The following is a 25,644-nucleotide window of genomic DNA, read 5'->3' on the forward strand; positions in this document are numbered from 1 at the left end:
GGTACACATTGTTGTATTAGCAGACTTACTGTACTTTTACTCTCGTCTCATGATATTTTAGGACACCATTCCTCTCAGAGAATCAATCAGTGAGTCATTCCTCTTGACAAAAATTGTGATGACTCTGTAACTTTGTTATCTAAGACAGAGTATGATGCATTAACATTTTCTTTAGTAGGAATTCCCACACTGGCTGTAGGGGCATATAAAGGAGTCATGAAATTAGCCTGTGCCATGGTAAAAAATATTAATCATACCTCTATGGCTATTGCAATGCTCAATGAGGAACAAAGGCAACATCATCAAGCTATTCTTGATAATAGAGCTGCCGTTGATTATTTGTAGCTGTTACACCATAAGAGCGGTAAGGAACTTAATAATATGTGTTGTTTCAACTTAACTGATCATGATATTTCTATTTCCAAAGAGCTAAGTCATTTAAAGGATATTGTTAATAATGTTCATCAAGAACCTGGTAATATAGGCCTGCTACATTGGCTGACTTCTTGGTTACCAGACATGTCTTGGTTAAAGCAACTTTTTGTAACTGTTCTCATACTTAAATTTGTCATACTCTTATGCATATGTGGGTTTTGTTGTATATTCAATCTTCTTTCTAAGCAACTAGTTTACTATGCCAAATCACAACAAGTATTTGCAAAGACCCTTCTTGCTTCAATTCGTAAAGAAGGGGGAAATGTAGGGAACATTCCTCAAGCTTATTTGACAACAGTTGCTGACACCATAGTTTAAATAAACCAAACAGTCCGGATGGTGAAACTGAGGAAATGATAAAGACTCACCATGGATTGTAGGCTTTTGCAGTTACTGAGGCTGAGCTACAAACTGAGGGAAAGTCTCATTCAACAAGCATCACAGTAAGCTGTGGTGTGAGTTTGCTCGTGCTACCTCGCCTCATGCTGTGTGCTAGAGCTTCTCTTCCCCTTGTCCTTTGTCTCAAACTTGTTGCCAGATAGAATCACTTAGGGATACTTGGTTTGTTTACATTAGTACAACATATAGCTTACCTATATGTTGGTTCTGTTATGTTTTAACGAGCGTCTTAACCTGATTGGATAATGTGCCTGGATATGTCTTGTACAATCATAAGTAAAATTAGGTCTGTGCCTTCCAAGCCTCGTCTCTGATGCCTGTGTTTATTGGGAGACACCTCCATCATTCACCCTCAGCAGGATCTCTGTCTCAATACCTATATTGTATTTTCTTATAAATGCCCAGGTTTGGTTGTACTTTGGTTGTAACTATTTTTGCTATGTGTTTAAGACCAAGCTGGTCAAATTGTTAAGAGTCATCTGAGTTCCCTCAGGAGATCACACTTGGGAACTTGAGAAGTATCTTAGCTACACTAATGCCATCTGCCAGGATGTGTCAGCATCTCATTGACCACATGACTTCTTTTGTAAGCAGCAGGAACATCTCCCTCTTCAGTGATCCTCCTCTTTGCAGTAAATGCACTGGTTGGCTTTCTGTTCACCACAGTCTCATTGGTCCCCTGATTAAGAGGTCATGTGGCCCAGAGTAACAAAGCCCATAGAGAAGTCTCCTTGTTCCTTGGGTTCAAGCTGACTCAAGGAACAAGTGGCAAGAGCTGAATATTGACTGTTTTTTCTTAGGTCTTTTACTTCCTTTAGTCTGTAAATTTTGGTCTTAAACATCCAGAAAGCCAGTTTCACCAGTCTTAACATAAGCGTATAGGGTTTTACCTTTAATGTCTATAACTTTATAGTTATTTTACTCCTTCTTTTAATTTGGAGTCAGGATTAGTACTGGAAGTCAGCCTTAAATCTTGTCTGTCCTATAGGTAATGGCCTATTATGATTATGCTAATTATAGCCAACTCAGTTACACACAAACTTTTTGAAATTTTATCCTGCACAAACCTTCTACAACATATTTAGACATTCTACAACTTTTGCATTTACCCATTTATGAAAACACATGATGCTTAAAACATATTACCTTATGGAATTTAAGAAGTTAAGAGTACTTGATTTTATATTTAGTAGTTGATGTTTTCACACTTTAACTGTAAATAAATCAGATAATCTCCTTACCAAACACATTTTTGATTAATCCCATTGAGGTTAAATCCAATTTACTCATTTTTAACTATAAAAACCAAGATATCAGACAAGTTTAGTTAACAGTACTAGCCATCTCTTCCCTGTTGAAGAAAATCCTAGAAGCAATGGATGATATATTCTAGATATTTTATAGAAACCAAGACTCTGTTAATTGTCTGACCACCTAAAGAAACTTGTGAGTTGGTAGTTTTAAAGACATCTTTACTCTCATCTGTTTACCTAATTTAAATTTAGCATCTTATATCACATGAACTAAAAGATTTGGATTCATTTCTCCTTTAAATTTTAATTTATGAACACTCATTTATTTATGTCAATTTTATTATCATGTACATGACATCACGTACCAGCACATATGTAGACACAACCATACAGTGCACAAGTGTACACACAAATATAAAACAGATAGTAAGCAAAGATCTTGTACCTTTTTTTAGGTAGATCTCCACAGGTAGGAGAAAATGCTAAAGGTGTTTATTAAAGCCTCTATTAAATTTAAACTGTTAGAAATTAAAATAGAGCCTATCAGATATTTAAATTACAACTTAAATATAGGGCAGGCCTGCAGAGTTGGAAATGTTAGATGTAAAGTGCAGAAGCTATGATGGACACTGAAATCAAAGTTTCAGGAAGCCACTAGTCCTCGATGGCTACCACATTATCCCCAACATCATGATGTCTATGTCCTTCCCAGAATTTTGTTAAAATTGAGATTTTTACAAAGTACTTGAGAGGTTACCCTTGAAAATTGGCAGCTAAAAGAAACAGAATTAAAAATCTCTATAGTTAGATAAAATAAGACTGATCAGAAAGATATTATTAGGCAAGCAGGATCTAATGTGAACTTTTTAAAATTTTAGAATTTTATTTGTTATAATTAGTTGTACATGACAGTAGAATGCATGTATACATTTTGATAGAACATACTTAAATAGAGTGTAATCTGTTGTTTTTCTGATTATACATATTGCAGGATCTCGTTAGTCATGCAGTCATACATGTCAAATGTGAATTTACCATAAAACCATGAGCTCAAAATGTAGAATGAAAAAAAACAACAAAAGTTCTCAAAAAAAAATGACATGGCCATAATTACTATCATAAAAGAGCATGAAGAACATCTTTATCAAATTAAAGTGCAATTTTGGGTCAGATTAGAATTAGTCCAAATATTTAAAGAACATGAGAGTCCTGAAATTCTTAGGTAAAGATTTTCAAGGTAATGAAGACTTGTATATATGAGATCATTCCAGTTTTCCCTTCCTGTGCTGTAACATTTAGGGAAGAACTTGTTAAGAAAGCAGGATGGTAGAACAAGTCATTTAGGATCCAAAGTGGCTTGCATTTATTTAAAAGTGACACTTATATCGTTCCTTCTTTGCTCTTATACTGGTTTTGGGTGATTACCTCTGCAAGCCTTGTAAGTCTTTCAAGTTCTGTTAGCCTTGGAGAGATAGGGATCTGGCTGAAACTAAGTATGGGAAACTGCTGTTTTGAGCAAAACCTCAGGCATAGAGCATTGTAACAATTTTATCTTTTGTAAAGTCAGTCTCTTAAGGTGTGGTCCTATAGTTTGCTTCCTCTGGAGACCATTTTTCCTTTCCCCAGTTGGTAATCAGGCCAGGTTGGATGCAGAATATTATGAAACATCTCCTTTTTTCAAATTGTGATTAGGTCATTTCCCAGCCCTGACAGCAGAAGAAAGTGAGGCAATTTTGAGCATGTAGCTCCTGGAGCCTCTTGTAGCCAGAAGTTTCTGCCTTTTCTTCCATGACCACTGGCTGGGTCTCACTCATAATTGAGGATACTGACTAAATTCTTAGTAGCTAGTCATGCCCTTAAAATTTCTTTCCTTTGTTTGTTTGGGTCCTCATGCTCACAGGACCATGATTTCATATTATACTCCTCAATTTGAAATGGGAGGCAAGCATGTTAGTGCTCTGGATGATATCTCCATTAAAAAAAAATAATAATAATTTGGTTTCTTGAACTAGAAAAGAGGAGAGGTAATTTTACTGTAATTAAGGGAGACATTTTCTGATCTTTTTTCATGCCAGATGAGGAGAATACAAAAGATAATGTGTCTTATGACAGTCTAGAGAAAATAGTCTAATTTTAAAACTAGAGAAGCTCTATCTTGAGAATCTCTCATGAGTCCATGTTTAAGAAGCAGAAAGTATGGACAGAATTAGGGCAAAAGCATTTCTGAAGAGGCAGAGATTCCTTGGCTCATGCTCTCAGCATTGATGGGTCGCCTTCTTTCAAAAGACAGATCAGTTTGTAATTTCCACAATCGCAGAGTGCTGGGGACTCGAACCCAGGCCTCCAGCATGAGAGGCAGGCACTTTATGAGATGGGCTATATAGCCTGCACTACCATTTGACCCAGCTATCCCACTCCTTGGCCTATACCCAAAGGACTTAAAATCAGCATACTACAGAGATACAGCCACATCAATGTTCATAGCTGCTCAGTTCACAATAGCCAGATTGTGGAACCAACCTAGATGTCGTTCAATTGATGAATGGATAAAGAAACTGTGGTATATATATACAATGGAATATTACTCAGCCATAAAGAATGATAAAATTATGACATTTGCAGGCAAATGGATGAAATTGGAGAATATCATGCTAAGTGAGATAAGCCAATCTCAAAAAACCAAAGGACGAATGATATCGCTAATAAGTGGATGATGACACACAATGGGGGGTGGGAGGAGTTAGTGTTAGGGTTAGAGTTAGGGTTAGGGAGGGGGGAAAGAATGGAGGAAGGAAGGACTGTATAGAGGGAAAAGAGGGGTGGGAGGGGTGGGGGGAAGGGAAAAAATAAAGAAGGAATCAAACAACATTACCCTATGTAAATTTATGATTACACAAATGGTATGGCTTTACGCCATGTACAGAGAAACAACATGTATCCCATTTGTTTACAATAAAAAAAAAAAAAAGACAGATCAGATTTCACCTCAGGTTGTAAGATTCATTGGATGAGGGTGCCCTCTACCATTGGGCCAAGTCAATAAAAAACAGAAAGGCAGATAGTGGTCAATATCTGGTACCCTAAGGGCTGTGGGGATCAGACTCAGGACATGAGACCTTCATGCAGCACCAGGAAGTGGCCCAGGCTAGCTGCCTTCAGTTGTCTCAAGCCTTCCTCTGTCTCAAGCTCCAAATTTTTCCACAGGAAAGAAATCGAAACAAGTCAGGACTGACATTCCAAACACTTTGGTGAAGGGGGATCCAACCCATCTCTTGACTTTTTGACTGAAAACAGGGTGACATCAGACTTTGAAGTACCCACTGCAATGGCAACTCTAGGTCATCTTGACCCATGCTGATAGGTTCTAATTGGATTCCTAACCATACTTGCTTACATATTTTATGGCTAGGAGGAACTATCCTTATCTCCCAGAGTTTCCAGATCTAGTCACAAAAGTCTCCTTCAGGGTAACTTGGGTTCCTCATATCAACATTTTTTTGGGGCTGCATTTTGACTGCAGTGAATAGGTATTTTGCTAAGGAATGTTACATATCCTGTCCACAGAGGACAGGCAGGGATGCAGGTAAATTGCTTCATGGAAAAGAAAGCATGTGAAGGTCAGAATAGTGGACTCATTTGATAGAGTCATTATACACAAGATTTCGCTTTTATAATGTCACAAATGCCCTCCTGAGATATAGTTAGGATATTTAATGCCATTTGATTTTTGCAAAATACCTGTCTTTTGACATTACTCTGCATTTAGTAGAGATCCCTCTATCTGTATGAGTTAGAGCTTTCTTGGTAAAGCTAGTTAGGACTTTTATGTGCCACGTTACATCTGTTGAACCAATATGAGGGATAAATATGATAATATGATAAATATGATAATCATACTAGCCAACACAAACACAGATCAAACCTGCCTATGTAGGAGATTAGGAAGATCCGTAGGTCTCAAATTGACTCAGAATAAAGCTCTTTATGCTGACAATCTCTTTTGATAGTTAGCAGGCACTCCTGTCTTTGAAACATTCCTTTATATATTATTTTTAATTTTTTAATTGTTCTAATTAGTTGTATATGACAGTAGAATGCATTTATACATTTTGATAAATCATAAATAAATGGTGCATAATTTCTCATTTTTCTGATTATACATATGTAGAATCACATCAATCATGTAATCATATGTGTACATGAGGTAATAATGTCTGTTTCATTCTGCTATCTTTCCTAACCCCATACCCCTTTCCTTCCCTTCACTCCCATCTACCTAATCTATAGTAACTATTTTTCCCTAGGGCCACCCTTTGTGAATTAGTGTCTACATATCAGAGAAAATATTCAGTCTTTGGTTTTTGGGGTTAGGTTCATTTCATTCAACATGATATTCTCCAACTCCGTCCAACTGCCAGGAAATACTATAATTTCATTCTTTTTTAAAGCTGAGTAATATTTCATTTTATATATGTATGTATATATGTATATTTGTTGATCAATATATGTGAGATATATATGTGAAGTTTCTGTTTAGTTCTTTAGCCCATTTATTGATTGAATAGTTTTTCTGTTGTTAAGGTTTTTTTAGTTCTTTGATAATCCTAGAGATTAATGCTTTATCTGAGATGCATGTGGTAAAGATTTTCTCCCAATCTGTAGGCTCTCTCTTCACATTATTGATTGTTTCTTTTGCTGAGAAGAAGCTTTTTAGTTTGACTCCATCCCATTTATTAATTCTTGTGCTTTAGGGGTCTTGTTCTGGAAGTCAGATCCTAGGGTGACATCTTGAAGATTTGGGTCTACATTTTTCTTCTACTAGTTATAGTGTCTCTGTTCAGGTGCCTAAGTCTTTGATCCACTTTGAGTTGAATTTCATTCAAGTTGAGAGATGAAGGCTGAATTTCATTTATTACATGTGACTTTCCATTTTCCCCAGTACCATTTGTTGATAACACTTTCCTTTATAACCTCCAATTTTACTTACTTTTGTCGGGGGTTCACATGCTATTTTGGGAGTAGTAAATGAAGAAGAGGGCTGGGGGATTAGGACCTGATGTAGGGAGCCTATGGTGCAGGTAGTCAGCAGGAATTAATTGTAGAAAAGAGCAAGGTTGGCATAATGAGGGCCTTGATTGACTGTAAAAGAAAGCTTGGAGGTAAGGAACCTCAGGCTATTTGTAATTTTATTGAAGAAAATTGTCTATGTCTCAGAGAATTTTGGGGGTCAAAGATCCCAAGTTCTGAATTTGGGCCATTGACTTAGGTTGTCTAATTTATATTGTAGCCAGATCTGAGTATTCAGACTAATAAGCATTTACATTTGAGATTAGATTGTAAGTAATTTTAAAAAGTTTTAATGAGACAACTTAAGGGGGAGTCCCATGGGATGGGCTGGTTAGCCCCCATGTTGGATTTGACTTGGGTGGTGTTTGAGATCAAAGCATCCCTTTATGTCTCCCATCACCTGAGAGTACAGTTCCACCAGAGAATGAGAGGGTGTTCCTTCTGCAATTCCTATGGAGGACCCCTAGGGTCTGGATAAGCTGAAAGGTGGAAGGTCTGGTGCAGGGCAGCTCTGTGAGAGACTGAAAGAGATCTTACCTCTTCAAAAATTGAGGAGATTGTATTGCATGTGGGAACAAAATGGCAGAAAGTGGCCACTGATCTGGAAGTCTCAGTGTATAGGAAAGGAAAAGAATTGGAGGGGATAAGGTTAGAAGGAGGTTGCCTTCAAAACCAATAAAGGACCCAATACAGATCCTTGCTCTAGTCCACATGGCATTGAGGCAGCAAAAATGCTTTCCAGGAATGGGGTTGATTTCGGGTTGCATACTAGCTGCCATCCAGCTATAGTAGACTTGGAGGGTTTGAAGAGGCTCCCTCTATTAGGCAGAATGAATGAAATAAATAGAGGGGAAATAGGAAGAGAAAGATGATAGAGGTTCATTAGGACAGAGAGGGGTGGGGAACCCCAAATCCCAAACTGGATTTCAACACCAAATAACAGCAAATTAAAGAGAATACAAAAAGAAAAAGAAAGAGAGACAGACCTCAATGGATCAGTTATGCTTTATTAAACAACAGAAGGACATATTTTCAAGAGAAAAATGGTGACTGGCTACAACAAGGGTCCGAGTGTTATAGGGTTCAGCAGGGTCACGTCATGGAAGGAGTTTGCTGGGTACTTTTGGTGGGCTTCCTTTTTGCAGGCAGGAGAATTTTGGCAGATAAGGGAAATTATGAAAGGTCAGAGTCCTCAGTCTCCTTCTTCCCCTGAAGGGTTATAAGTTTCCACCTCCTTCATTTACTTATTCATTCATTTGTTTATTTGTTTGTTTAATTTTTGCTGTATTATGGGTAGGCAAATGATTGACCTCTAAGCTACATGCCTAGCACTTTTGAAAAATTTTATTTTGAGCAAGGATCTTGTTAAATTCCCTGGAATGGCTAAAACTTGCTATGCTCCTATCTCGGTCGCCTGAGTAACTGGAATAATAGGAGTGCCCAGCATGAAAGTCTTATTGTCACATTTGCTTGTGATAGCATAATGTGCTTTTAATAATAATGTAGAATTCATCATAATTAGAAAATCTTGGAATATATATATCAAGTTTTATCTCCAGTACCTTAAAAAAAAACCAACCAACATTACAAAAAAAAAATGATAAAAATATTTTAACAACAGAATGGGCACCTTTTCATGGAGCCAAAGTGTCTGATAACACCATTTACTTTGATCTTCAGGCCTGTGGGTATAATGGTTTTTTTCTGTGGCTAGTACCTGAGCACTTCAAAATCCCTTCCTGATCCTTTAAACTTACTCATTATACATTAAATCCTGCTTCCCTTAAGTTTGTGCATGTGTGATTTTGTGTGTGTGTGTGTGCATTTGTGTGTAAGTTTGACAACTATTATTGACACATATTTTAAAGCAGTTATTTGATCAGCATTTATTGACAAAAAATAAAAATAAAAACTTGTGAAATTTCATATAATTCTAGCCTGAATTTTATCCTAAAGTGTAAGGATAAGTGTGATTCACATACTTTTTATTCTTTATTTTTCTACTCTTTCAGGTTATTTTAATTAAGGTAAAAAGCATGAAATTGAGGGTAAAAATGGGAGTATTTCTACTCTAGAAGAAAAAGTGAAAATCTTTTCATTTTTACTTCAGTATGTAGGCATAATACTTTAGAAAACCAGAAATTTTTAAAAATGCCACAACTATGAAGCAAATATGAAGCTTTGTTTTTGTACAGGTTAAATAGTGTCAAAAGACTAATACCTAATAGATTGCATTTAGTATAATTTAATTCTAAATAGAGGAAGATTTTTTATAGTAATTGCTACACTGTCCAAAGAAAATGACTAAATTGAACTGCTATTTAAAATTTGTGAGAAATTCAGAGAAGATGTGGACACTTTGACCTTCAATAAAGGGAATGAAAGAAGACTGATTCTACAAAGAATCAAGCCAAAATTGATTTAGTAAAAGACTAGCATCAAAAGAAACATGGAGAGTATAGTTGCAGTTGATGAACGTGAGCTATTTCTATTTTTATTCTATGAAATAACTGCAATTTTGATGCTTGTAGCAGAGTGACCTGTTTTTCAATGTAAAAATTATAAAATTTTAAGAATATATTTAGACATATAATAGAAAATATCTCAAAAGAAATAACATCAAAATAATACAGTTTTCAGCGCCACTGATGTTAATGGACAATTAAGATACTACTGATAGTAAATTTTGTCCAATTCAAGGTTTGAACTCACTGTCCTTCTAACCTGCGGAACACATTATTTTTGCTGCATTTAGAGCATGCAGATAAGGTAGAAAATAAATGTAGACACCACTAATATTCATTCTGAGCAAATACTTTAATGTTAAACAATGACGGTAAATAAATAAATGGGTACCTACTAGAATGGATGACATTGGGGTGGCTGACTTCAGAAAGTGATTATAATGCATTTGGTTTAGTTTTAATTTTCATGATCATGTTTATATTTTACATAAAAATAAAATGAAGTAAAAATCAATAATTATGAAAAATACAGTGAAACACAAGAACCTTTGAATCTGTTATTATTTCAAAGTTATGTTTACACTTAAGGGGATAAATATCAACCCAAATAAACTGAAATAAAGTTTATACTCAAAGTTTGACATATACTAATATTGACCATTTATTCTATTTCATTTCTTTTTCCAAAAATTTCAGAATGAATTTATATTTCAGTGTGAGTTAGAAAATGAGTAGATACATTGAGATTAATGGTTGCCAGGTTTTGACTAGTATGAAAGGGTGGAAGGCAAGAATGACTTCTATTATTCTAAGTTGAAATCAGAAAATCAGAGTTTTTGATATGAACATATTGTTGATAGAAAACTAAATAAGTAGGTAGATGGATGTATATTCAAGCAAAAAACATTTATGTATGCCTATTCAAATAGGATTTACTTAACTAAAACAACTATATTTTTGAAATGGGGTCACTGACATCTCCACATTGAACACAGAATGGGAAAAAATATTTTCACCTAAAAACATATAAAATACCTCTTTTCAAGACTAGTAGTTTATACAACAAAATCTTGCCTGATAACAATTAACTATTATTTGTAGAATATTCAGTAAATTTTCAGAAACATGTGAGGCACTCAGGGATTAATTAAATATACCCTCAGAGTTCTCTTTTGAGTTATTAATATAGTACTCTTTTGGGCAAAGAGAAATTTAAATTTATTGACAATAAAAGTAAAAATAAATAGCTATGAACCTATAGTAATAATACATATCGAAGTATAATTATTACTTTGTATATTACTAGATCCCAGAAAACATTTTCCAGGAAAGAGCAGAAATATAAACCTAATCTCAATAAATTAGATTTACATCAATCCTTTAAATGTTTTAAATAATATTTTATTTGAAAATATTCTGTTTCCTAATTAAATGTTATAAAACCAAATTAACTTTGTGAAGTTAAGTTCTTAATTTAACAAATTCACAAATGTGTTACTGGTACGAGTTCCAGTAGACTGTATTACTAATATAAGTATCCTGTGTAGCTTTTTCATTAATAGACATAGAATGAGGTTTTGCTTTTGAGAACTTGAAATAATTACTTCAAATCTCCAATTTTCTTCTTGAATAGGATTTGAAAGATTAATGTGTAATTAGCAATGCCATAGTACCTGCTATAAACATATTCTGTGTGTTGCATATTTATTTTCCCTTTGGTTAGTATTTCTTATCATTGCATTTCATTCTGTTTCCATTAAGGGGGAAGAATTTAGGTGGTAACATAAAGCTAATAATAAAATGACCCTTTTACTTGGGTTAGTGAGGAAAGATGACCTAGATACTTTAACATTGCTAACACATCAGATTTTCAAAGTAGATTGGGTTGAAATTTGAATTAAATTGTGTATCTGGTTTATTCTTTCTCATTGGCTATTCAGAACATCAACTGAAAAATGTTCAAGTGGAAAACAGCAACTATACAGAAAAACAAATATGCCAATGTAATCTCAACCATTTTAATTTTATTTATATCTCCAGATGATATAATCAATTAAATAATATATAAAGCAGTTATATTCCCTGATCTATTTTCTACAATATTTATTTAAACCTCTCAAGGCTTAACTAGATTGTCTTTTACTTGTATTTATTTCATGTTATGTTGGTTCAATGAAAATTCAGAAGTAATGATGATGTGGCATTATCTTAAAAAAGGATATCTTAAGAACAAAGTCACATTAGAATGAAGTCTAAAAATGCATTATTTAGTCATGTAGATGTAAGAACATATAGTTCCAATGAAGAAATAAAAATATGTTTTTCAGTTTAAAAAAACAGACAGAAAAAGTCAGTTGAAAAGTGAACATGAAGTAACATTTTTCACCAAGAAATGGTGCAACTGCATAATGTCATAAATACCTAAATACCCCATTTTTGGAAGACTACTGGTGTCTTTCTCACTGAGAGTATTGGTCTTCTACACTCACAGATTGTTACAAGTTTTGCTCTTTGATATTATATCACTAAGGTATATTCTTACCTGGAGGATCAAAATTACTTTCATTTAGAGAAACAACTCAATTTACAGCCCTGTTGCAAAGTTTGAATAAAGATTTCATGATCTGGAGTTGCACATGAGCCTTAATTTTGGAGTTTCCAAGGAGATAGCACCTTGGGTTCAGTTTTGCAGACTAGAGCTGATTTTGGCTTCTTTACACACATGCTTTGCTGTAAGTCAGCTTAATTTAAATTCACTTAAATTTGTCTCTTCTCCCAAATACCTATGATAAGTCTATCTCCTTCTGTATCTTCTGAGACTCTTCTTAGTTTCTCTGCTTTAATTTCTAGATTGAAATGATGGGTAAAGTTTATTTTTTCAATGTTCAAGTGTGTTCCCTGGCAGTATTGACCTGATTTGGCTAGGGCAAAAGTAGGTTATCATTAATAAAAGGAGTATGAAAGTCACCTGTTTGTGGCTTCCAAAATGACATTTTAAGTGAATGGCATAGAAAGAGGGAGAAAAAGTGCATAGGAATTCATAACATGGAGATATTAGGGCTTGAAGTTAGTCCCCACTCAGATCAGTGTGGGGTTTGGTGTTTCAGGGTTGGGAGGTGGGGGTCTCTGATATGGAGGCAAATGGGAGCCAAGGCACCTTGGGCAGCACCAATGACCCCCAGCATGACCCTGGTAAAATGCTAGTGGACTGAGCTCGAAGTCCTCACCAGATGACCTTAGAGAATATTTTAGCAAATTTGGAGAACTTAGAGAATGTATGGTAATGAGAGATTCCACTAGGAAATGCTCTGGAGACTTTGGTTTCCTCACATTCACAGACCCAGCAAGTATAGATGAAGTATTAGGTGAGCCCCACCATGAGTTAGATTCCAAGATGATTAACCCCCAAATTGCATTTCCTCCCCAAGTGCAACCCAAGATGGTGACGAGAACAAAGAAAATATTTGTGGGCAGATTATCTGTGAACACAGTAGTGGAAGATGTAAAGCAATATTTTGAGCAGTTTGGCAAGTTAGAGGATGCCATGCTGATGCTTGTAAAACCACCAACAGGTACAGAGGGCTTGGATTCATCACTTTTGAGAATGAAGATATTGTGGAGAAAGTTTGTGAGATTCATTTCCATAAAATCAATAATAAAATGGTGGAATGTAAGAAAAATCAGTCAAAAGAAGTCATGTTCTCACATGGGACAAGAGGCCAAGCTGGGAGCTGCCTTATACCATGAATATGTTCATGCTTGGCATGCGGCTGTAGGACTACCCCAGCTTCATGGCAACTTAGAGCCGAGGGTACCCTAGATTTGCTCCTAGCTTCAGTTATCAGTTCCCAGACTATAATGCCAGTTTCACAAGACATAATTTTAATCAACAAGCTCTTAAGAGAGGCATAGCATATTGGGGTTAACCATCATTTCTAGAGTGAGGACACAATCTGGGCCTGGGCCACCCCTGCTGCTGCTAGTGCCCACTGACACACTGTCCCTGCTGACTGTTTGAATGAATAGTCTTTTCCTGTATTTAATTCTTAGAAAAGATCTCATTCCGTCACTCTGTTTTTTAAAACACTTGTTCTCCAGTCCCTTCTCATTTGCCCCTGTATGCATTGTGACCAACCGCACCCCAGCTTCCTGGAATGTAATGGGCCGAGGGAACTACTCACAAACTGAGACTTCTCAGGAGTAGAGACTCCTCAGGGACATCCAGGAAGAAGTTGTCAAAGTTTCAAAAAATGACAAAACAGGCTTGTTGGGACATTTCATGGAGTGAACTCTTATGTACTGTTGACCAGAGGGTTGTAGCTATGTGACTTTGGTCCCTGGTGGACCAAAGCAGAAGTGAGCACACACACACCCCTCTATGAAAAGATGTGAGAAACGTAATCTGGTAACAGGTCATCCAATTGTCTTTGTTGTTTGGGGCCAGTCTCTCAGTGTCTGTCACCATAAAAAGTGTTTGAGAAGAGACAGTAGGGTTACCCTGGCACGGCCATATGTGGGGCACATGGGCACCAAGTCACACTGGGCTTCTTCTCCCCAACTTCGTAGTCTCTTCTCCCTGACTATGTTGGCCTTGCCTTCCCTGGTGATGCCACTATGTTAGGAAGAGAGGGGTCATGAGGGCTCACCCTGATCAGACCACAACTCAGGGCTGGTACCGTATCCCTGATGGTCAATCCCAGAAGGATCTTTTCCCCATGATCCTAACCCCCTCCACATCTCACTTTGATACATACCCACTCTCTTGGGGTAAGGGTGTACACCTTGGTTGGACCCTAAAGAGTCACCCCTTTGTGCTCCTATTTTGTGGGAAGTGACCCATGTACTTCCATTTGATGCATCTGATGAGAGCAAATCCATACATTTGAATGTCAGTGTACTTGAGAGCCATGGCATTTGGCTCATGTCATTTGGCTCATGTCATTAAAGATGCTTGGTGTAAAAATTGATTAGTTTCCTTTTATTTTCCCACAGGTTTTCTCATGAGTATTTTTTATTTGTATGGATCCTCCTCCCACTTCTTATTTTGGTTTGCTAAGAATTACTTTGCTTTGGTGAACTTATCCTCATTTGCTTGTCTCACAAATGTTCCAGCCATTGTGAATTTTCTTCATCTCTGTAAATAGTTCATCTGTTATGGGGTGCAACTTAAGAACAGACCGATCACCACTGAGAAATCCAAATTTGAGAGTCTTTATTAAGTCTTTATTAAGTCTTTATTAAGACTTTCAAATTGGGACTTCTCAGTGGTGATTGATCTGTTCTTAAGTTGCGCCCCATAACATTTAGAGGCCCCAGGGAGATCCTCGCTGCCTGGTGGGTAGCCACTGCTCACCATGACCTGGGAACTCCTGTGGAGGGGAGAGGCCACAACATTGCTCCTAGGGGGAGGCCTCTGAGACGTTCCTCAGCCCCAGGCTGCACGGTCTGTGGAGCCCTGCCCCAGGACTGAGCTAAATTCTCCGAGAGAGTCACCCGTTTCTGGACCCCTGGGGGACCAGTAAGTCTGTTTCTGGCAAGATCCACATCTGGGGACTCTGAGGAAGGCTGGACACAGCATTACTTCCCGATTCCGGGACTGGCAAGACGTTGCTCAGTCCCTCTGGTCTGGAATCTGGAGTGGCCACTTGTCTGTGTCTTTGGTGTTTTATCTGTTCTGTGTTTGTTTGTCCTTTTCTGTTTTTTTGTTGCCTTTAAGTGTAAGTATGGGTCAGTCTCCCTCACATCAGTCATGTACTCCCTTCCAGTGCATGTTAACTAATTTCCAGGAATTCCAGAAGAGAACCAGTGACTACGGAACTAGTTGCAATGTCTTTTCTCTCTAAATTCTGTGAGAGAGAATGATCAAATTTCGAGGTCAGATGGCCCCTCAGGGGACCACCAAATTGTCTTTGGGCAGCATGAACAATCTGATCAAATGTTTTATAGTCAAATTTGGAGAAAAATGGTTAAAAAGGTTTTTAACCATGTTCACTGAATCTTACATTAAAATGTAAACTGCTGCCAATAGAAACTTCCAACTATTGGACTTGGTCCACCAAAATGCCAGGCTAAAATTTTGATGACTGCTATCCAAGAGACCAGAAAAAACAGTTTAGAACAAGACCCCAACCTGAGGGGGTTCTCCCAAGGAGACCAATGGAAGTAGCTCCCTTGCTGTCTCTTTGGGAAACTCCTTCAGGGAGGGATAGGGCATAACCTTTGTCTATATTCTCTTAATTCTTTTTCATCTCAGGATGGAGGCCAAAAAGACTTTTAAAATTCTATTTTTTTTTTTGAGTTCATAATTTTAATCTGGTGTGTTTAGGTTAATTTTTTATCAGACTTATTTTATCCAGTATAAAGTTTTCTTAATGATCTTTCATTCAAAGGCCAGTTTACAAGTGTTAACTCTCAATCTAATGGGTTTAAAAAATAAGCTATAAGGCCTTTGTCCATCTGTTTATTTTATGTATATGTACACCAGTGTATTGTCATGTCTACATATATTTGGTACCAAAATTGACATATGAGCTCATAGATTAAAATTTTAAAAAATGGATCCAAATGCTTTTGATTTATATGATTTAAAAAGTTTTTAATTTGGGTAAACAAAAATATGGTTTTCAAGTTACTAACCCAGTTTTGTTTCCAGGTGGTCAAAAAATAAATAAAATGTTAATTTTATAAAATGTCTAATATCCATTGTTTCTAGGTTTTTCTTCAACAGGAAAGAAACAACTGATATGGCTCAATACAATTCTCTGATATCTTGTCTTTTAAAAAAATAACTAAATTAGATTTAACATATATGGGATTGATCATGGATGTGTTTATTAGAGACATCTGATTGGTTTAGAGAGTTAAAATGCTAACTGTTAAATATAACATCAAGTACTCTTAACTCCTTAAAATTCCACAGGGTAACATACTTAAAACATTTTTGGTGTTTTCATAAATTGGTAAATAAAAAGAAGATTTAAATTTACTTTGTGTTATCACTGAAAACATGGGTACTAAAAATCTTAACAGGTATTATTCTATATAAAGGGTCCAAAAGTTTCATCTATATTAAATAGAGTTCTATAAGTAACAAAGTATTTCAACAGATTATAATGGAGGAATTTATCTAAATTCAGAAATTTATAAGGGTTGTTTCAGAATATAAATTTTAAAAAAGGGAATCAACAGATTAAAATATTAAAAGGTTTTAGATATAAAAATGTTTCTAGGTAAAATTATCTTTATGTGACAAAATAAAGTTGTAATACAGCTAAATAAACAGCAAGAAGATGTAATTAAGAGATTAAAATAAGTGTAAATTAAGGATAAATTTTAAAAGGTTATGTAACACAACAGTTAAAACTATTCAAGGTTTTTTCTAAGGTCAAATATTAATGTACTGATATAAACCAAAGTTCAGTCTATATGCTAAAATGACCAATAATTCTTAAAATATTAATTTACTCTTAACATTGTGTCTATTAATTTTTATTCTCTAGAATAACTAGTTTTAAAAATTGGGGGTTTGTACAATTCTTGTTAAACAGCAACTGTTATTTTAGAGTATTGTACTGCATTGCAAAGTCTAAATTTTCTTTCAAAGCTAAACATGGTTAATAAAAAAAAAATCAATGTAATTATGATTCTATCACTCTTATTTATATATTAAATGTGTTCATATCTTCCAGGTATACAAGTCTTTAAAAGGTTTAAAAGAACATTTTATCAAGCTGGTGTTCTCCAACCTAAAGTTGTAATGGTAATTTTAAACTTATCAAAGTAAGAAATTTTATTCGGGATTTATTTGTATCATTTAGTGTTCTATAACTGGACCTGAACCTTATGTTACCTTCTGCACTAGGATAAAAATGTAAGTGTATTTCTAAAAGATAATGAGAGTCTGATCTGTTTAAAGGTTAATATCATGAAACAGGAAAACATTTTGCCAGTTTTCAACACAAAAAGAAAGCTAAAAGCTCCCCAGCTTTCTTTGATTCATACTTTAGGTATAATATCATACTGTGTTAACTAACATTCATATATTTATGAAGAGCCCTGCCTGAGATAAGTTTCTGCCTCCCACCTTACTACATGTTACAGTGGCTCCAAAATAAGTCAAACTTCAAGTGAACTTTAAGTTCACTTAAAGTTATATTCAAAAGATTTTTTTTTTGTTGTAAAATTAGTGTCATCTCAAACAGGAGATATAATATATAGTTCAGCCAAAATTTAAGATAACTTCTACACAACTAAGTATGTTTTTATTATTGTTAATTCCATTTTGTATTTTCCTTGTAAACTCTGTAACTGTTGACTGATTAATGTTTTACAGAGGTACTGCTTCAAGAACAATCTAAATTAATTTGAGATAATAAGCCATCACCTATAGGACAGATAATATAGACCCTGGTTTAATAAAAGTTGGTAAATAACTATAAAGTCATAGACATTAAAGTTAAAACCCAGTACTCTTACTGTATGACTGGTGAAACTGACCTGCTGGATGTTTAAAATCAAAACTTAAAGATTGAAATTAAAATAAAGGAGTCAAGAGAATCAATATTTGGTTCTTGCCCTCAGAGTCAGCCTAAACCCAGGGAACAAAAGAACTTCTCTAAGGAGCTTTGCAACTCTGGATCATAAAACCTCCCAATCAGGGAGATTGATGAGACCACTACAAGATGAGAAACCAATCAGTGCACCTACCGCAGAGGAGGATACTTGGAAAAGTGAGACATCTCTAATACTTCCAAAGGAAGTCACCTCATCAAGGAGACCCTACCAGGTGAATGGCACTAAAGGAACTAAGAAGCTGCCCTCAAGTTCCCCAAGAGTGACTCCTGTGGCAAGTCAGCTGACTCTTTACAGTAGATAGGAACAAAGTCAATTTGACCAGCTTGATCTTAAACACCTAGCAAAAACAGTTAAAACTAAAACACAGTCATTCCTGGACATTTTAAAAACTAAACAATAGTTATTTTAATGTAACTTGAAATGTACACTTGTGTTAGACCCCCCAAAATAAGTAAAACTAGAGGCAGCAAGAAAGATTCTTAGACAAAAGGCCTAGTAATTATCAAAAGAAACTGCCAGAGTTATAAGTTTTTAGTCAGTTTAAGGCCTACAGATCTTTCTAACCTCTGATACAGGTAGACTTAATCAACATTTGCTAGTGTGATTCTCTAGTCCTGAATAACAAAAATAGAGGGATCTCTACTAAACAAAAAGATCATGTCAATAAAAAGATATTTTACAAAAATCAGATGACACTAAGTAACTTAACTCAATATTGTGTTTGCATTCCTGGTAACTCTGATGTGTTAAAGATTTACAATTACGGCCTTATCCTCTCCAGCCTTGTTAGACTTTGTTAGGCCTCTTTATGTAAATAACCTCTCAGCTCTTCCACCTCCTGGTAAGAGATTATTAATTTCTATCATGTTCATGATATTCATTGACATGTTCCAGTTACTATTTATTTTGTACTCATGGTTTTTTTGTTTGTTTCTTTCTTTCTTTCATAGAACAAGACTTTTACCACTAGAAAGACCCAATTTCTAAAATGGAACTTCTTACTGCTTACCCCACCCCACATCACCCCCTCTCAGCTCGAAGCAGAAGAGCGGTCATCACCCTTTTTCCTTATAGCAGTGAAAAGTCCCTAAAATTAGAGGGGGTAACAATAAAAACTTTAAAAGACAGTCAATATAGTTAGGTAAATTGGGTTAAATCACAAAAATAAGGGCCAGTTTGGGTCCAGAAAGTTGGAGGCAAATGACCTCTGAGAGATTAATTGTTAATGCTTTCAGAGCCCTTCCTCCACCCTTATCAAGAACCTGCTCCTGTTCTAAACTGTTGTTAAGTCTCTCTAACAGGTTCAACTTATGAGAGAACCAGCCTCAAGAGACCACTGATTTCCAACACTGATTTCAGTCAGAAGACTATGTCTACATCAATTTGTTCCAGAAAGGACTAACAACTGGCTAAAATGGAAGGAACCTTACTCACAACATGGACTCATCACATCTGAGTCAAGACAACAGATAAATGGACAGCCCTCAGAGACCCCAACCACCATCTAAAGATAAGACTAAAAAAATGTTAAACATGTTTTTTCTCTTGGTTGAACAATGTCAGGAATAACTCCGTGCTTAGCCCTTCAACTTTTTGAGATTACCAAATGGGATGAATTCTGTGTTACTGTTCACATCATTCCCCAGGTGTACTATTATGATAAAGAGGGAAGAAGAAAACATATGGGACTAATATCTCAACAAGTGGCCCCTGTCTTAGTTCCCCTCCTAGTGGGAATAGGTATAGCGGGCTCCACAGTTATATATTCACTGCCCTGAATACTGGAAACCAGAATTTCAAAACTTTGAGTAGACAAATAGATTTGTCTACTTAAGTGAGTTAAAAAACTCTGTAAGTCGCTTAGAAAATTCCCTTGATTCACCTGATGAGATAATTTTACCAAACAAAAGAGGGTTAAATTTGTTGTTTTTAAAATACAAAGTTATGTATGGCCTTAAGGGAGACCTATTGTTTCTATACTAACTTCTCAGGTTTCATGCATGATAGTTTATCTTTGAGTTAAAAAAAAAAAAAAAAAGGCTCAAAAAAGTGAAAAAAAAAAAGCTAAAAACCTAAGAAAAATTGATACCAAAATCTGTTCTCTTGGTCCCTCTGGTTAACTATTCTAATAACCACAATGGTGAGACCTCTCATCCTAGTTATGTTGGGACTTTTAATCAGGTCATGCATGATAAACTGTTCAACTAAATATGTTAGAGATAGAATCCAGTCTGTTAAGCCAATGGCATTGCACACTCACTACAATCACCTATACACTACTAATGAATCAATGATTTGATTATGTGCAAAAAACCAGTGGGGAATGTGATGGGCTGACAGATCTGACTCCATGAGAATGTTATAGGCCAGACTCTAAGGAAAATGACTAAACAGACTCCATTTTGCTCTGAGACTCCATGTTATGTAAGAAATAAGCTTCCCCCATGGGGACACCTGCCTCTGTACCCATCATCAGTTACTTGGTGTGACATGTTTAATAATATACAAGGGAAATCCTATGTAGTGAAAATTGCTCCCTTTTGATCTCTATTGCTCTTAACTAATGTACCATGTAAACGGTAATCGTGTGGATGTTAGTAACCGTTCTTTAGTTTATACCTAGGTAAGGGTCATTTTGACCCACTTCCCCCTCTGTTGATGATCTCATGATGTTAGTTTGTAATTTCGAATCATAGCAACAGACACTTATGATTGATGTGATTTTTGGTATAAGAACCCCTACAACCCCGTGGTCAGGGCTGTTCTCCCAATAGCCATTATTTGGGGCATTGTGTGAGACAGTCAGCGGGCCAACTTAATAAAGACTCTCAAATTTGGACTTCTCAGTGGTGATTGGTCTGTTCTTAAGTTGCGCCCCATAACACTTTTACATTATTTATTTCATTTTAGAATGAAACAATAATAAATGAATCTTCCTAAACTATGTCTTCATTAATAGTTTAATAAAAGCTTCTGTTTTTATATGTTGTCCTAACAAAACCTACACAACATAAAAAAACATTGCCTCAAAATTAAAAATCACAACAAAAAGTAGCAGAAATTATGACTCCTCCCTCCCCCATTTCTGTCATTTAAGTCACCAATTAATGGTGTTTAGATGTTGCCAATAAAACATAGTACATACTTTTTTCTCATGTCCTGCATGGACGAGGAAAATGTTCCTGCCTGAGATGGGTTGGCTGCCAATAGACAGGAGACAGAATTATCTTTAGAATAGGGGCATGACCGGTTGAGCCATCCAGAAGGGTCAGTCTCTAACAAATGAAGTAGCCAGTGTTTTCTTTATTTATAGCGGAGCAGATCAAAAGGGGACCCGCAGGATCTCCTTCCCTGAAAAACTGGATGGGGAGTGGAGGTAAGCAAGCCATTTGGCTCTGGGGTCATTCCCAAATCCAGGGCCTGCATTCGAACTTTAGTGGTGAACTAACAAAGGGTAACCACATGCTTCAGACAATCTCCAACAATTTTCCATAATTCTGAGCTCCTGAAACCAAATTTTCCTAATAGTTAACCAAGCTTGGTTCTTTTTTATAGGTCATGGGTAGCTCCCCACAACATACCTGTTTCGGTTTTATAGTTTCAGTAAGTCAAGATGACTAGGATTAAAGATTTACAGATCTTGTTTGACGTGGTAGAATCAAAGCGCTATGAGGACTAGGTGTTTCATGCCTGGAATCCCACAATTTGGGAGGCTGAGGTAGGAGGATCTTAAGTTCAAGGTCAGCCTCAGCAACTTAAATTAAAAAAAAAAAAGAAATACTGCTTTCCAGAATGGCTGCACCAATTTGCAACTCCACCAGAAATGTAAAAGTGTGCTTTTTCCCCATGTCCACGCCAACATCTATTATTGTTTGTATTCTTGATAAGAAAACTTGGAATGGACCCACATTTTGACCCAGTTATCCCACTCCTCAGTTTATATCCAAAGGACCTAAAATCAGCAAACTACAGTAACACAGCCACATCAATGTTTATAGCAGCTCAGTTCACAATAGCTAGATTGTGGAACTAACCTAGATGCCCTTCAACAGATGAATGGATAAAGAAACTCTGGTATATACACACAATGGAATATTATTCAGTCATAAAGAAGAATAATATTATGGCATTTGCAAATAAATGGATGGAATTGGAGAATATCATGCTAAGTGAAATAAGCCAAGCCCAAAAAAACAAAGGCCAAATGTTTTCCCTGATGAGTAGAGAATGATACATAATGGGGGTGGGAGTGGGGAATGAGAGAAGAATGGGGAAACTTTAGAATATGTAGAAGGAAATGAGAGGGAAAGGGGTATGAAAAATGGTGGAATGAGACAGACATCATTACCCTATGTACATGTATGATTACACAAAAGGTATGAACCTACATTGTGTACAACCATAGAAATGAAATGATGTACCCCATTTGTGTACAATGAATCAAATTAAAAATTAAAAGCTAAATAAAAAAATAATAAAAAGAAATAAAAAGGACTGGGACTGTGGTAGCCCCATGGTGAAGTATTGCTGAGTACCAAAATGTAAAAATTCAAAGGAAAAATGATCAAATTTTATATGGGAAACAGAGTTTGTATCGATAAATACAGGAGTTTGTATAGATTCTACTGGGGGCTTGGACAATAGATACTGAATTGTATATCAATGAAATTTAATAGAAAAGAAGATGGTTCTAATGAAGCTAAGATAAAAGAAGCAACTGTGAAGTGAGTTGATATTCACAAAAAAATGGCCAAGGGAATGAACTGAAAAAAGAGCCTAGAACACTTAGATTTATCACCACTTTGAAGCCATGAATTCCTACAGGACATGTAGAGACCAGGATTAATTTATTATATATGCTGTCTTGAAGGACCATATGGGATTCTTGATACGTTGTCCCAGACAAGGAATTGTGCAGAATGTATAGGCAAATATGGGTATATACTTCTGGATATGATAATTTTGATAAAGATTGAAAATTTAAAGTTTCCAATGACTTTCTTTTTATTATTTATGTACTTTGAAATGCTTTATAAGAAAATAAAACTTATAAATACATCCTTTAAAGAAACAAAGAGAAGTGGTCTCCCATCCTATGTTTGGGAAGGAAAAATTAAAACTGTGACTACTATCCAGAGGCTGCATTGAAGAAAGGCTTTGTCCCATGTTATCCTTCTCTTAGTGAAGTCCTCTGGCTTTGATACAGGGTGAGCTGAGGAAGCATCAAAGATTAGAGTCTTGAGTGAAATGCAAAGATATCTATCTATCTATCTATCATCTATCTATCTATCTATCTATCTATCTATCTATCTATCTATCCATTCATCCTTTTACTTATATATGGTGAACTCTGGTTGCTACTTTCGGAACAGTCTTCATTGGGGGAGGAAGGGCAAAGGAGTGATCATTTCTAAATTAAACATGATTCAGAAATGCACATGTTTATTCAAAACTCTGAATATTATTTTGGAAGTGGAGGCAATGATATTTTTTGATAGATTGGATAGGACTTGTAAGACAAAGAGAAAGTCCTGGAAGCCAAACATTTCCAAATAAGTATTACCACACATGACATTTTCCCTGTACTTAGTCTCACCCTTTTTATTATACATTCAAGAAAAAAAAAATATGATTTGAAAAATGAAAGTAATGATGTCATTTATGGACAAATGTGCAAATAATTAATCTGAGACAAATAGACTTTTGAAAATAAATATCAACTGACACATAGTTTAATTTCTAGGAGAGATGAATAAGAAATTGGATATTTTTTTGAAATTTAAAAGTTATTGTTTTATCAAAATAAAAAATAAAATATTGGCAGTATTCTCATTACCACTCACTTTGAACACTTTAATTTATTGCTTACAATATTTAGACATTTGTCTACATCAATATTCATGTTTATGTTCAAATGTCTATACGCAGAGTTGGAGAGATAGCTCAGTTGGTAGAGTGCTTGCCTCTCAAGCACAAAGCCCTAGGTTCAATCCCCAGCACCGCAAAAAAAAAAAAAAAAAAAAAAAAAATGTCTATATGCATATGCACATAAAGCATGTTAAGAAGTCTACCATATCATTTAAAATGTTCATAAATATTCTTCAGATTGCAACATTTTACTGAATGGAGACATCTTAATTGACTTAATTTTGCTTTAAATGGATAAATTTATTTAATTACCGAAAATGATGTCAATTTCATCATAAATATTAAAATTTTGTGTGCATTTATGATGATTTGTTTTTAGTTTCTTGCTTCTAGAGAGATGAAATTAATGATAGAAATATTTTTAAACTGTTTCCTTCTTATATATTTTAAATATATGTATTATCTCAGCAGGAATCAGTGAATGTGACACTAAACACTATACTAGTTAATTATCTTTTTAAATTTTCTTTGCTAATTTAAATGAAGAAAATTGTCTTTTAATGTTTCAATTTACTTTTCCTTAATTCCTATTGCTTTTTAACATTTTTATTTGCGTTTTGTCCTTTCTATTTCAATAATGGGAAATTGTCTCTAAAATTCCCATACATATAGTATCTTAGAATGTTGTTACCTTTTAAAAATTATTTGAAAGTATCGCAACAATCATACTTTAGATTTCATTTACATTCAATTTTTTTTTCGTGGTACTCAGATTAAACTGAGGGGTGCTCTGTCACTGAACTACATCCCCAGATGTTTTTATTTTTCATAAGTGAAATGATTCATAATACGAACAGTGTTATGAAGAAAGTAAATTCCTGTAAGTGTATCTCACAAAGACAATGTGCTAAACTGGTGAATAAGTAACAGAGTCTCTGAGAAATTGATAATTGGGTAAAAATATAAAGAGTGCTTAAAAATAATCAGATAGAACAGGAGGAATTAGTGTTTCTAATAAGTCTGCCAAGTGACTGGAGTAATAAGATTAAAAACTGAAGTAAAGGCCAGTGTGAGACCAGTGGCTCATATTTATTTGATTTTGGCAGCACATAAATCATGAAAGGCTTTGTGTCTGTGATGAATAGAAGTGACCATCAGCTAAGCGTAAGAGTGATCTCCTCAGATTTGCAGTGTGAGTACATCATTTAATCTTTAGCACAAAGAATACAAACTAGAGAAAAAAAACTGCTACAACAATACCAGTTTTTGGGATTATCCAGGCAAAATTTTTTGGTAACTTGGATTAAAATATTCATATATTTTACGTAGTATTTTTAAGAGATCAGGAATTTTGTTATGTAATCTCATATTCTATGCTATTTTAGTATGGTGCTTTTTCTCAATATTTTCACATTTAAATATTATTTGCAGTCTGAATTATCAAATATATCAATATGATTAACTGTATCTTTACAGATTTTTTTTTTTTAATTTTAAGCATACTTTGGGATTTTTTAAAAAATAAGCTTATAATTTTAGAATAGCATTTAATTTACAGAAATATAGTAAAATAGTGCAGGGAG

At 35.2% G+C, this 25,644-nt stretch overlaps 1 pseudogene; it reads left to right on the forward strand.

Moving 5' to 3' along the window:
• Positions 1–12,750: 12,750 nt before the first annotated feature.
• LOC124985616 (RNA-binding protein Musashi homolog 2-like) lies at positions 12,751–14,257 on the forward strand (annotated as a pseudogene).
• The last annotated feature ends 11,387 nt before the right edge of the window (positions 14,258–25,644 follow it).

Source organism: Sciurus carolinensis, chromosome 5, assembly GCF_902686445.1.
Source record: "Sciurus carolinensis chromosome 5, mSciCar1.2, whole genome shotgun sequence".
NCBI lineage: Eukaryota > Metazoa > Chordata > Mammalia > Rodentia > Sciuridae > Sciurus > Sciurus carolinensis.